This window comes from Euprymna scolopes, chromosome 14 (assembly GCF_053919585.1).
Source record: "Euprymna scolopes isolate OS-2025 chromosome 14, ASM5391958v1, whole genome shotgun sequence".
Classification (NCBI taxonomy): Eukaryota; Metazoa; Mollusca; class Cephalopoda; order Sepiida; family Sepiolidae; genus Euprymna; species Euprymna scolopes.
This window is the reverse complement of record NC_136495.1, coordinates 52,543,050-52,558,192: the sequence shown is the minus strand read 5'-3', so window position 1 is coordinate 52,558,192 and position 15,143 is coordinate 52,543,050. Positions and strand designations below refer to the sequence as shown.

At 33.4% G+C, this 15,143-nt stretch overlaps 1 long non-coding RNA gene across 1 annotated transcript; it reads left to right on the top strand.

The window, feature by feature from the left end:
* The first annotated feature begins 10,063 nt into the window (after nucleotides 1-10,063).
* LOC145293009 (uncharacterized) lies at nucleotides 10,064-14,710 on the top strand. The gene is made up of 2 exons (XR_013869639.1): nucleotides 10,064-11,665; nucleotides 11,754-14,710. It is a non-coding gene; the product is annotated as an uncharacterized LOC145293009 (long non-coding RNA).
* The last annotated feature ends 433 nt before the right edge of the window (nucleotides 14,711-15,143 follow it).

Genomic DNA, 15,143 nt, shown 5'->3' with positions numbered 1-15,143 from the left:
GCTTTTTAGCGATGAAAGCAAGTTCAATAGGCTAGGCAGTGATGGTAGGCAGTACGTCCGTCGGAGGAAAGACAAAAAATTTAATCCTAGGTGCTCAGTTTCAACGCTGCAAGGTGGTGGAGGTTCAGTTTTGGTATGGGGCATTATTAGTACCCATGGTCCAGGGCCTATAGTTCGCTTGCAAGGTTGAATTAATTCGACTAAGTACATTAATATGTTGACTGAGCATTTTCTACTCTACTTTGGTCGAAATTTGGATGATAATCCCATCTTCATGCAGGATAATACTCCCATTCACACGGCTGGCAATATCAAGAGGTTCCTGGAAGAGCATGATATTCCATGTTTGGATTGGCCTGCACAATCTCCAGAACTCAATCCTATCGAAAACGTATGGCATTACATCAAGCAACAGCTATGCAATAATAGCATTTCAAATTTAGAAGAACTTTGGAGAAAAATTAAAGAAAAGTGGGATGCCCTTTCCCGGAGTATTGCTGCAGTCTAATTCAAGGAATTCCCAAAAGATTGCAGGCTGTCAAATTGCAGAAGAGCTATGCTACTAAGTATTAACTAGTTCATTGTGTTCTTGTTGTATTTGTGTTGCATTAATGTCCTAAAGTTACATTTAAATAACAATTTTCCATTGTGCAGACTTTCTTTTTGCCTCCTCAATTTGAAGTTATTTTTTTAAATTAACGTGAACACTAGAATATTTCAATTAAAAGTCAAATATGAACAGGTAAAATTATAGAGGAATAAAAGGCGAATCAAATGAGGTATAGTTTGTTTAAACAGTTACATTAAATTTAGCTTAAATTTGCAGTTTTTGAAAAAAGTACAAGTGCGGACTTACTTTTTGCCGCCTGCATATATACATATATATATATATATATAAAATAGCCCCACTGCCTTGTGGATGCTTTGGGGAAGGCTAAGGGAGTTCCAACATCTTCCCAGCAGCTCCTGCAGCCGCACTGGACCGACTGCATTTGGCTTGCCTTTCCATTGGAGTCTGCCTGCAACGCCGAGAGAGGGACCCTGATAAATGGACAAACGAAGGTTCTTTTATTACTTGCTCATGCATCTGGTTAGCCATAGCAGACATTATGGTAAAACAAACTAGGTGCAGAATACCATTGTTTCAAGGGACAAAAGGTTGCCATTATTATATATATATAGAGATAGATAGATAGATAGATAGATAGATAGATATACACACACACACACACACACACACACACACACACACACACATGCATACTTATGGTGGTAGCAAACTCAATATCAAATTGAGCCATCGCTGGTTCATTCAACTTGTTTATGAACATATTGAATCTGGCTTTTCAAGTCTGTCAGTATCTTACACTCTTGTACACATTAATTAGACATGTTATCCTCTGCAAGTTCTTGATGAGGCCTTCTTTTTTTATACTGAGTTAGTAAAGAAGTGAAGAATAATGATTTTTCTTTGCCCAATTGACCAATTAACTGTGTTATAGAATATCTTTCTTGTGGTTTCTGGTTCTTATCAGATTTCATTACAAGAATCCATCTAATCTGGTGAAGTATCCAACCAAGTGCTATTACTTGAAGTAATCTCACTTGTATGAGGCCAGTGTATAGCAGTGCCAAGGGGATCTTATTTGGGTTTCGAATACTATTGTTATTTTTAATATTTTCTCAAGGTTTACTTGTAAGGTGACGTATCTTTATGTCAGGTTTTCCTGACAAACACTCGTACAGCACTCAAGTATTGTATCTAGTATGTAATTCAAACTCTCCCTGTGTAATTTCACATTTTTGTGTCATTTTACTTCAGTTAAAGTTCTAAGAAATCAAGGAATCCCCTTCCAGGGGATTATAATTGATCTTAGATACATAGATTCGAATAAAGTTCTTTACCTCTCAAACACTAAGTTAGTAAAGAAGTTGGAACATAATTTTCTTGACAAACCCGTGTAGAGAGAGATCTTAGACACTCGTGGATAATGTCTAGTAGGCATTCAAGTTCTCTCTAGTAATCTTCATGGGTTTTTATTTGCCATTTCAAACATGGCACGGATCACATGTTGCTACCTTTTTGAAGAAGATAGTTCGTAGGTTTGACTGTAACTTGTAAAACCTACTTTGCTCATGCATTCTTTACCAGTCAACACAAATCTAATCATGGAGAATCGCAACCATTTCATCTGACATTTTCTCAGCCGCCTTCCTCAACTGCTCTCTGAAGTTTTATCTTCAATGCGTCTTCTCTGATATTTATTAACATCAATACTGATGCCACGTCAGCATGTTGCTCTATGCTGTGCTCTGTTTCCAATTACTGTTCAGAATCAGTCTCTTACTTATGATTGGCTGAGCTACCCAGTGTTTACCGGGGGCATAAAAACTAAATAAAATCTGATAGTGTTAAGTCCCCACCCACCCACCTCTTAGAAGAGAAATTCCCTTTTTTTATGTGAGGAATGAAAAAAATTAAACTTAAGAAGCCTCTAGAGTGTTACCGAAAGCGCTAAATAAAATTAGAGATGCCTCTAGAACACTAATAAAACTAAGTTTCTCCCCCCCCCCATCTTTCTTTGTAGAGAAATGAAAATATGTGTGTGCGTGTGTGTGTGGTGTGTGTGTGTGTAAAAAATTAAATTTGGAGTTAGTGTCTTACATTAAAAAATGCTGACTCATTAAAAATCGTGTTTAATTCTTGGTAATGTTCAATGATACATTTAATCGCCAAATTATTATTATTTTTTTTTTTTTTTTTTCCTAAATTTTAGATATTACTTTTTGGGATTAGTCTACCAACTTGATGAGTCTTAGTTTAGTAGTTTTGGACTTTTAGCTGGACATAAAAAACATAAAAATACACAGACAACTGCATTTTATATAATAGATAATGAGAATTAAAATACAAAACAAATAATACCTGAAATTTTGAAATGATCATTAATTTGATAGCACTTAACCCTAACTCTAACCCTACATCCACGCCCATTCTGAATGGTAATATATTTGCATTTGTAGCTCAAAATCTATATAAATAAACATACTCAGCTGAATATGTCCACATTATCCAACGAGATCAAGGCATTCTAAACTGGTTACTACTTGAATTGTTTGCAATATCCTGAAGCCTCTTCTGATTTGTGACACCAGTTTGTTAATAATGGGTTGAGACCTAATCCTTTGCAAAAGCAATTTGAGCAACAATTCAATTTGCTGACATGATTTGTTATCTTTAAAATTCTAACAGAAAGTTCTGGTATTAAATTTCAGGGGCTTCTGTTAATTTTGAAACACTTAGAAAATATGAAATAAACAAACTCGTTTTTCAAATAGACATACATTTTATTTAAAACTAGCCTGGATGCCCGGCGTTGCCCGGGTGTTTGTTGGCGTGTGTTGAGCAAAAAAAAAAAAAAAAGTTGTAGTAGGCAGGCAGGCTTGAACCCGTGACGCAAAAGTGAAAAGAAAGTGGAGGTGTGTGTGTAAGGGTGTTGGTTGAGCAAAAAAAAAAAAAAAAAAAGGAGAATTGCGAGCGCAAAAAAAAAAAAAAGTGGCCGTAGCCAGGCAGGCTCAAACGCGTACCTCGAAGGAGGAAAAGTATGAAAAAAAAAAGCGTAAAGCATTAGCTGTTGTGCACATCGCCAAACCGGAAGTGACGTAGGTTTAAATTAAGGCTAGACAATCGAAAAAAGGCGCTAACTTTTGAAAATATCGGCGGAAAAAGCGACCCCTCCCTGTAGAAAAGTGCCCAGTTGAGGATGAAAGAATTAATGTTTTTGGCTAATTTTTCGATATTTGTCGCCCGAAGGGTCGAGCTTCAAAATGATACCAATCTCGTGAAAGTCCGTCGCCTCTGTCAAAAGTTTTTGTGAGACATACAAATATACATACATTCATACATTTAAACAGATAGGTGAGATTCATATTATAGATTGCATCATTAATTTTAAAGAAAACATTTGCTTTTAAAAAGGAATCAATTTCGTACACATAATATTTCATGTTCGTCTACGTTATTGCTTTTCACATCCATTTGAAAATGTTAGATCGTCTGATTGCCAGAGATTTTTTTTTGTTTTTACATAGGAGTTCCCACTTATCAAGGCCCGAAGTCACTCGAGAATAAGGGTTAATGAGTATGCAGTAGTTAATGGGACAATATCATAGGAATCGTTAGTAGTGGAAATTTGGTAATTTGGATTACGTAAAAGGGACGGCTCATCAAGAACTTGTTTACGTTGGACGTGAAGATGACTATATTGTAATCAACTGGAAAGCAGACAAACGAAACAGAGTTCCACAGCATGCAGTTCTAAGAAAGAAGCTTTGTTCATGGAATCTACGTTTAGATTTAGACACAGATAAAGAGTGGGGGAAATTATTGATAGTGGTTTCAGTTAGACGAGTGTTTTTTGTGAAAGTTTGCAAAAAGTAACTGAGAAATAACATGTTTGCTTTGGCAAAAATAAAATTTTTTACTCATTTCAAAATGAATTGTTCAGAAATCGAATACACTATCAAAAATCGAATGATATTGCTAAACTAACTTAATGATGTAATTCTATGAATTGGTTAAGTTAATTTTTCATAAATTACTAGCATGGATACTCAGTGTTGCCCGGGTGTTTGGAGGTGTGTGTTGAGTAAAAAAATAAAAAATTTAGTTGGTAGGCAGGCTCGTGCCTGTACCGCAAAGGAGGAAAAGAATGTGAAAAAAAAACATGACGTCTTTCCTGTTGTACACATCGCCAAACCGGAAGTGACGTAGGTTTAAATTAAGGCTAGTCAATCGAAAAGAGGAGATGACTTTCAAAAATATCGGTGAAAAAAGCGAACCTTCTCTGTAGAAAAGTGGCCAGTTGAAGGTAAAGGAACTTATGTTTTTTAGCCAACTTTTTGATACTTGTTGTCCAAAGGGTCGAGTTTCAAAACGATACCAATCTTGTGAAAATCCGTCGCCTCTGTCGAAAGTTTTTGCAAAACATACATACATACATTTAAACAGACAGGTGAGATTTATATTATAGATTATAATACTTTCTGATGACCAAAGAAAGGAAAAACATCCACCATAGACATTTTTTAGTAAGCTATTAAGTTGTTTACCTCTAAAAATGAGTATACTTATGACTTTGAAATGTCTGGATATAAAGTCTTAAAACTTTTTTAATGAAGATTTAAAATAAATATTTATACAATTATTCTGCCTACCTATTTGCAGACATGTTTCAGTTAAGGCTTTATTTTGGCAAAGCATCTGCAGTCTAAGCAGTCATCAACCCAGAGATTCAAAACCCAAGCACCAAACCACGATCAACCGTAACTACTGATGCCCAATAATCTACCGACTGAGTTAAACCCACTACTGAAAGTAGACGAAATTATATTATTTTAAATAAATTTATTCATTTGTTTACAAATTTTATGATACTGGTAATAAAGAGGACTCATTTTTCTTTTTTTTACAGAAGAGTATTACAGTATGCTAAATGGAAACCAGTGTTTCTTCCACTAGAGTCCTACATGCAAAAGAAAATGTGTCTCCCTTATACTAAATGTGACTTTATCAAGTTTCTCTCAGGTTTTTTACCTATGTACTTTATTAATTTTAATAATACATGCTAAAATATACACTAGTTCTGGGATTGAGTTATATTTGACAAAAAAAAAATGTTTTAATTGTTCTAATTAGCTGTAATTTATAATCAACTGAATAAGTCACTTATCTATCTCCTAGCTATCTGTTTCTCTTGCCCTCTCTCAATCTATGTTGATTCAACCACTCATATTTCTTAATATCTTTTATGAGCATTTAGATATAAAGCAAGTCTTTTTTTTCTTTAGTACTGGCATCTAATTTATATACATGTGCCCATACACACCATGAACACATATGTGAATTAGATGACAAAATAAAACTTTACTTCTATCTATATAAAAATAATAAAGAAAACAATACTTCTCTAGAATAATAATAATAATAATAATAATAATAATAATAATAATAATGATAATAATAATAATAATAAGAAGAAGAAGAAGAAGAAGAAACCACACAAGTTCAAGGGAACTGAAACTACCCACTCCTCCCCCAAAAACAATGCACACACACACACACACACACACACACACACACACACACACACACACACATGTGGTATTAATCTCAGTTGATATTTCACAAAATGGTCATGAAGGATCAAGGACAATGGAAAGTCTAAAGAGACATAGAACTAACCAGACCTTCGCTGGAAAGATGCAGGGTGTACTGGAATTTTGGAAGGGCTTAATGCCACTCAAATTCTAAAGCAAACCAACAATCGTTGCATTGAAATCAATAGTCAGTGGCTGTTGAGATAATGCAAAATTATTTGTAAAGATTACTGCAAGAAGCGAAGATTGCTGGAAATTTGGGGAGATTTGTTGTTCCTAAATTTAAATTATTTCTTAATATTCCTTAGTGTCAAAATAAAGTAATGAATTTGGATTAAAATTGGATTAAGGTTTGTAGAGATATCTTTATATTAATATTTTTAAGGTAACATAAAAATGGTGTAAAACTGTTTTGTTTGGGAAATTAATTTTAATCCTTTTAGGATGAATTTTCTTCTAATTATGTGTGTGTGTGTGAGATTTTGTTGTTGTTCCTTATCCTCTGAGACATGCATGCTCCTCCATATATATATATATATATATATATATATATATATATATATATATATATATATAATAGAAAAATCTAATTATTGAAAATTAATTCAAATTTTAAAAAAGAACAATAAAAAAACCTGTAAATAAGGTACACAGAATTTTTAATTATCCGACAAGGAGTACAAATCAACTTGAAAGACCTTATTCCGCAGAGTTTCGAAAAATGCAATTCTTCTCATCCGAGGAAAGAGGTTTGCAAAATATACAATAAATTTTGGCGGTCAATGGATTAAAAGAAACTACAAATATAGATTGAATAATATTTGCATAAGAAAGTTTTTAACAGTGAAAGTTTATAAAGTTTCATAATGATTATGAAAGCAGGAACAAGGAAAAAAGTAGAAGTATAAAAGGATATGGTAAAAATCTATTGAAAAAAGATAAACCCCAGGAAAAACAGGATAAATCCAAATATATCCATTGATAATTCATAAGAACGAGAAACAAAGTTACCGATGTCCGGGGTAAATAAATGCTTTTGGGAAATCCATCAAATTACGGAGAAGTAAAATTCAAGTTAAAAAAAATCAATTTTGTTTTTAAATGACAGAAAAGGCAATATGGAAAAGGTGAAAACAAGACTCAAGGAATAGCAATAAAGACTGAAACTTAAATTGAGACAGAGTGAGTGAGAAAAAGAAAGGAAAAATGAAAAAGGAAAAGGGGAAAAGAGAAAGAGAAAGAAAAAAGAATAATAAGAAGCTGAAAAAAGAGGGGAGAAAGAAAAATAGCCGTAGTGGAGAGAAAAGGAGAAAAAAAAGGGGGGGAGAAGCAGATTGCCAATCTATTCAAGAATAGATAAATATAGGTCAGGTGAGGTCATTGTGATCCAGACAGAAAAATAATTATGTAGAAATGATAATTCAAATTTATTTATTTAAAATTGGGAGGGAAGTTTAAATGAGCAGAAAGGTTTACAAATCATAAGTTATAGTTATAAAAAATATTTAATGTATAATTGTCCATATACACATATATCCATATATAAATGTATAAATGTATATACACCCATATACAAAATAAAATAATATAGAATAAGAGGTAAGACTAAAGGAACCAACTCACACCCAAAGGGCACACACACACACACACACACACACATGTAATTATACAGAGACATACGAGCATACATACATATACATGCACATATATATATGCATATATACGCACACATATGTATAGACAAACATACACATGCTCACACATGTACGTATACAAACAGAAACATGCATATATGCAGATATATGGCCAGGGCCAGTATATAACAGCTCCTTAAGTCTCACAAGAAAGAAAAAAAATTAATGAAGAGGAATAAAAGAAATCTCTTATCTATATAATTATAAAACTCAAATGATCTTTTAACGATCTATGTAACCTATTTTCCGGTTTACAACATCCGGTTGTGCATGCGCGCATGACCTGCGCATTGAAATATTAACGTTATTATTTCGAAATTCTTATTTAACATGGGAAGAGTGGGGTTTAAAATAACATAAACGTAATACAGAAATGAACGATGTAAAAAAAAGCAGACAGTATTAACAATTGTTTATTTGGATAATTTAAATGCGAAAAAAAAACAAAAAACATTGGGACGCTGAAATATTAACGTTATTATTTCGAAATTCTTATTTAACATGGGAAGAGTGGGGTTTAAAATAACATAAACGTAATACAGAAATGAACGATGTAAAAAAAAAAAGCAGATATATCAAAATTTGAATTTAACTATAATAAGTATTATGGTATCTGTTCAATGCACATTTACCTATAAGTATGGCCAACCACTTAGTAACTTCAGTAACTGTAATTTTTTTTTTTTTAAATTATCAATTATAATAAACAGAACGACTCATAGAAATCTATCTATATTCTTTTTTCATTTTAATATACTTTCATAGAAATGTTTCTGTTATGTCAAAAAATACTATTTTCTTTACGTCACAAGTGTCACGCTCATACATGAATTCCATAGCTAATATAATGGGTTACGGGTAGTCTAGTATTAAATAAATTTTTAGCCCAAAGTTTAAAAAGTAAGCTAAGTAATTTCGCATTGGTTATATTTGAATTTTTTCTTATGTTTACATTGGGAAATAAGTTCGCTTTTGGAATTGACTATGTTGATACTTTGGGGGGGGGGAAGTAATTATACTTATAGCTTCAGATATGCAAAGGTGATAAGACTTACAACCTGGGGTATAAGACTTTGATTTTTATAAGAATAGCTCAATTAATAGAGAAAGGGGTGTTTTTAGATTTAAATCTTTTAATTAAAGCGGCTAGGGAAGTTCCCTGGCTATTATCAGTGATGTCATTATTAAAGGAGCAAATGTGGTTAGATATTCTAATCTTTATTAAAGTTGAAGTGGTACCAATATGTTGCCAATATATTGCCTGGTGTTTGCATAGGGTTAATGGTTTGTGGATTTCTGTCAGGATTTGAGGTAAGATTGTGGTTTAATTTAAGGTTGTTAATTAGCAATAGTATATTCAATCTGTATAGGGATATTTGAATTTGGAGGGGAGTTTAGAATAGTATAAGTGTTTTGAGAAAAGTAAGAAGGGTTATTATTATTAATGTTATTATTACTATTATTATTACTATAATCACTATATATTGATATTATTATTTATGTTGTTAGTTGTGACATGGTTATTTGTGGGTGAAACGGTTGGTTCACTTATTGGAGTTGTATTTTGAGTAGTTGACGGATGGGGGATCTCTGTTATGGGAGGATTATTTCCAACTAGGTGTTTTGTAGTAACTCAATAACAGTACATGAATATGTGACATCCTAATGGATGCAATCGTTTTTGAATAGGCAATCTTGTTTATTGTTACAATTGCAGTTAGCTTTTGGCATTATGGGGAAAAGTATGATCTGGGCTAATTTGATTTTTTAGCTGTTTGAAGATATTATCGTTTGTGCTAAATTGGGAATTGTAGAGTAGAAAAGTTTAATTGAATTTTTATTAAATATGGTACTGTATCTATGCGATTGCTTAAAAGAATTTTCTATAATCTTAAATTTTTTTTTTTGTATATTTGTTTTAACATTTAAGCTGAATGGAGGGGGGTTACACCAAATATTTTTCTTTTTCCTAAGACGATTCCAGGGGGTTTGGCTTATAATTATTGCACTGGGCAGAGCTTTGTTGGTAAAGCGGATGGTTATTACAGTTATTATTTAGTGGAATAGATTGTTTTCTGAAATCTGATTTATTTTAGCCATGTTATGCGTTATTACGGACATACATATATATATATATATATATATATATATATATATATATATATATATATAAATTTACCTGTCATCCCTTTTTTAAAATATGGTATCACCCGATCGTCAGAGACAAAATGCAAGCAAGCAAGGTCTAGAGATTTATAATTATATATCTATGTATAGATATATATGTATATAATTATAAACCCTTTAAGTAAAAGTTGAACCCTATTTGTGAATAAAGCAGTGAATTAGCTGCATGCATCATTTCAAACTTCCTGTTTGTTCGAATACTCTTATTACTGTCTGAATTATGACAAGCCTGCTAACATGGCTTCATAAGTAACTAAATTCACTTCATTTTTAAATCTTAATGCCTGATGCTGGAATGGAACAACGCTAGTATGCAAACTTTGTGGGGGAAGTAATTATACTTATAGATTCCCCCACAAATCTTTAACTTTGTTAACTGGGTTTGAGTCTCATGACCAGTAGTAATCATCACTTCCTACACTGTATTCTGTATAATATATATAGATGTAAAATTCTTTTGTGATTAATGTTATTATCTACATTTCCATCTTTTATCGTCTGCATTTCATTATTTTTGTTTGTGATGAAATCAATTTGTTGACTAATGTTTTATTTATTCTAAAGTAAATTTATTTGTTTATGTGTATTCTCATCTTCGATATAAGGTTGATATTTTTGTCACATTTTTAAACACCCCCTTCTCTTCCTCTTCCTCTTCCTCTTCCTCCTGTTGCATTTTATCGTTTTATTTTCATTGGACATGGATCTGACATTTTCCGACAGTCTGCAATCTCAGTATCCAAGTTTTACGGTATTGACGATTCTGTCTAAGATCCTAGAGAAAAACTATTTGCCTACCTACAAAGACAGAGTTAGAGACAAGGTCGGTTTTTAATGTTGAGAAAATTCACTTTCTCTAACAGGATCACTTTGGATTGGGACAAAAATTAAAAACTACCTCAGTCTAGACTGATTTCTCCTTTATCAAGTGAAGACAGAACAAATGAAGTGTAGTATCAGAACAGAAACTACACTCTGCTACCAACAGATATAAATGACACGTTCTATTCCTTGGCTTTTTAAGCAAGAAATAAAACGTCATAAAAACCTTGATTCCAGTAAAGCAACCGGCCCTGACGGTATTCCAATTATAGTACTCAAAGAACTTCAACCAGAACTAGCACCCATGCTTACAAAACTGTTTAAACGTTGTCTTAAGGAAAATTGCTTCCCATCACCCTGGAAAATCTCATCAGTATGCCCTGTATTAAAGAATTCAGGTGATCGTTCATCCCCCTCTCAGTACAGGCCAATAAGTCTCCTGTGCATCATGAGTAAGTTGCTGGAATCTGTGTTAAATACAGAAGTAATCAACCATCTCAGCAAAAATAACCTTCTTGGTGACACACAATATGGTTTCCGTTCTGCTAGATCTACAGCAGATGTGCTTACAGTTATATCTCATAGGATTAGCGAATCTCTGGACAGAGGCAACCTTTCTAGGGCAATTGCTCTTGACATATCAAAGGCCTTTATAAAGGCCTTTGATATGTCAAGCATAAAGGTTTACTTCACAAGATCTCCAGCTATGGTATATGTCAAAGCATAAAGGTTGTCAGATCTCCAGCTATGGTATATGTCAAAGCATAAAGGTTTACTTCACAAGATCTCCAGCTATGGTATATGTCAAAGCATAAAGGTTGTCAGATCTCCAGCTATGGTATATGTCAAAGCATAAAGGTTTACTTCACAAGATCTCCAGCTATGGTATAGCTGGAAATGTCTTCTCAATTATTAAATCATTTCTCTTTGATAGGTTCATAAGAGTAGTAGTTGATGGGCAAAAATCAGAAGCTCACAGTATAAATGCTGGAGTCCCTCAGGGGCCCAACCCTTTTCCTGATCTACATTAATGATCTTCCAAATCACATCCTTACATCATTCGTAGACAGTTAACGACCAAGTTCTCTCCGATTCTCTCTCCTCTGATCTTGATCACGTTGTGCAATGGGGAAAGGAGTGGCTGGTTACTTTTAATGCATCTAAAACCAAGCTTCTATCTTTACATCATCAACGTTCTGATCCCCATCTGGCATCAATTAAAATGAATGGCTCTCGTCTTGGGGAGGCCTTATGTTTTGACAGGCTTCTGGGCTTGACCTTTACTCCTGATCTTAAATGGAATACATGCATCAAATCTGTTGCCAAGGCCGCTGGAAAAATGGTTGGATCCTTCTATCGATCCAGTAGATATCTCACTGCTGATGCAATTCTCTATCTATATAAGAGCCAGATACGTCCAAGGATGGAATATTGTTGTCACATATGGGCAGGAGCTGCTAGAAAAGACTTGTCCTGCCTTGATAGGGTTCAAAATAGACTTCGTGGCCTGGTGGGAGATGTCCTTTTCTCTTCGCTGCAACCTCTATCTCACAGAAGAGATGTTGTGAGTTTGTCTCTGCTTTATCGTTATTTTCATGGAAAGTGTTCAACTGAGCTTCAATCTATGGTCCCCCCTCGCCAAACTTTCACAAGAAACACTAGACTAGCTGAAAACATTATCAATAATTTTCCCCACTCTTTATCTGTGCCTAAACCTAAACATAGATTCCATGATCAAAGCTTCTTTCTTAGAACTGCACGCCTGTGGAATTGTCTTCCGTTTTCCTGCTTTCCAGCTGTCTATAATATGGTTGTCTTCAAGTCCAACGTGAACAAGTTTCTAATGAGCCGTTCCACTTAAGTTAACAAATTTACCGAACTTCCATTACTATTGATTACTATATTGTCCTTTTGACTATTCTACACTCTTTAACCCTTATCCTTAAGTGGCCGATCGGCCTTGATAAGTGGTGACGCCTATGTAAAAAAAAAAAAATACTTGTTGGTATAATTTTGTCTCAAAATTCAAAACACTATGCGTTCTGGTTATCTGAAGGAACAGGTGTTCAGAAGTTTTGTTACCTTCATGATACCATTAGAGCATAGGTTTGAGCAGTGGCTACCGTGACTGCAAGAATCAGGAGTAGATAGAGTAAGTTCAGGAAACTCTTGTCTTTGCTAACCAACAGAGAGTTACCACTATTAGCCAAAGCAAGAGTCTATTTGGCGTGTGTGTGTGTGTGTGTGTGTGTGTGTGTGTTATATATGAAAGTGAAACCTGGTCTGTAGGAGTTCAGGACACATATTGCATGGAGGGAAATGATATGGGAATAATATGATAGATGTGAATATTAAAGACAGGTTTAGATCTCATGAGTTCAGAGGAAAGTTGAATTTAGTTTCTTCCTGTTGTTTTATTTTACTTCAGTTGAAGTTCTCAAAAATCAAGAGACCTCCCCTTCCTGGGGCTAACACTTCCTGGGGGGGCTAACACTTATAATCTTTATAATATGCCATTAAAGTTTTTTACCTTTCGAACGTTGCACTAGTAAAAAAGCGAAGAATATTAATTTTCTTTTCCCCCAATTGACCAGTTAACTGTGTCATAATTAGAGCTATGACAACAGCATATTCTTTTCGTTGTTTTGACTCTCGAATGTGTATCCCTTGATATCTTATATGCTTTTATATAGTGTGATGTGGTTCTCGGTTGATAGACTGTGTCAGATATATACTCGAGAGTCAAAATAATGAAAAGAATATGCTGCTGTCATAGCCCTAGTTATAATATATCTTTCTTGTGGTATCTTGCTCTTATCGGATTCCAGGACAAGAATACATCTGGCCTGGTGGAGTATCCAACTAAGTGCTGTTACTTGAAGTAACATCACTGGGAGAAGGTGAATCATTCCTTGTATGAGCCATTGTATAGTTGTGCCGAGAGCATCTTATTTGATATTCAGATGCTATGTTATTTTCATTATTTGTTCAGGATTTACTTGTAGGAAAAAAGTACTCTCATGGCAGGTTGATAAACCCTTGTACAGAGAGACTTAAAACGCTGGTGTCTAGTAGGTAATTCAAACTCTCCCTTATGAAGATTTATGAAGAACAGGAGACTTTGTTGGTTTTCTCACATTGAAAGATTGCATGAGATTTATTGAATAAGTAGACATAGAAGTGTTGCAGTAGCCGAATCAGTTGGCAGGAGAGGTCAAGGATTAACTTAAGAGAAAGAGGGATAAATAAAGACATGGCCAGAGATAGATTACTTTCGAAATCAATTTCTTACAGCTATTCAACATATGTCAGCATATAAAACGAACACCAAACCCAATGTTGAGGTGATGACGACAATATATATATTCTGTACATTTTTCAGTATTTCAGTTGTACGATGGGTTTGCAATACATACAATAACATGTACATTAGTTCTATTTCCGCTTTGTTTAATTTCCCTTAAAAAATATGAAAATTGTAGCTTATATCGTCTATTTAATTGTATCTCAAACCACCACCAGTAGGTACGGGCAAAAATGGCCGAAGAATGGCAGAAACTGATAGGGAAACATAGTTTTGAAAGCTGGCTTATAATTTTTTTGTAGGTTTCTGATAACTTTTGGATTGTATTTGAAAGATTAAAGTCGAAAGTTAATTTCCAAAAGTTTTAGTGAAAAAAAGACAAGTAGTTTATATTACTTCTTTTTTTTTTAATATATTTTAGATTTTAAAGTAAACGTTCACTTTACGCTATGCATATATTGTAAAATGATCATCCACTTCTTGACCAAAAAGTGTAATTGATCATCCTGTACATTTCAACAGAAAAAAAAAAAAAGAATAACATTTTAAACAAAATTAACCCTACATTTGGGATGGGTATATGCAAAAAAAATATATATATATATATAATATATATATAGTGCATCAATAAAAAATATTCTTTCAAAATCTCTGAAACATATTAGTAGTCTGCTAAGAAAATTTTTTTAAATGTCAGACATTTGGAAAATTCAGAAAAAATAATGGTTACCTGTTCTGCTCTATGCTATGTGATGACAAACTGACAAACATTTTGCATTATATATATATATATATATATATATATATATATATATATATATATATATATATATATATATATATATATATATATATAGTTAAGTGACACCTCCTTAATTTTAAAGTCTAAAATATTATATTTATTTATTATTTTCCAGATATTTCCAGTTTGTTGACGTGTCATTGCCCAAATAAAAATACACTATCAAAAATCAACA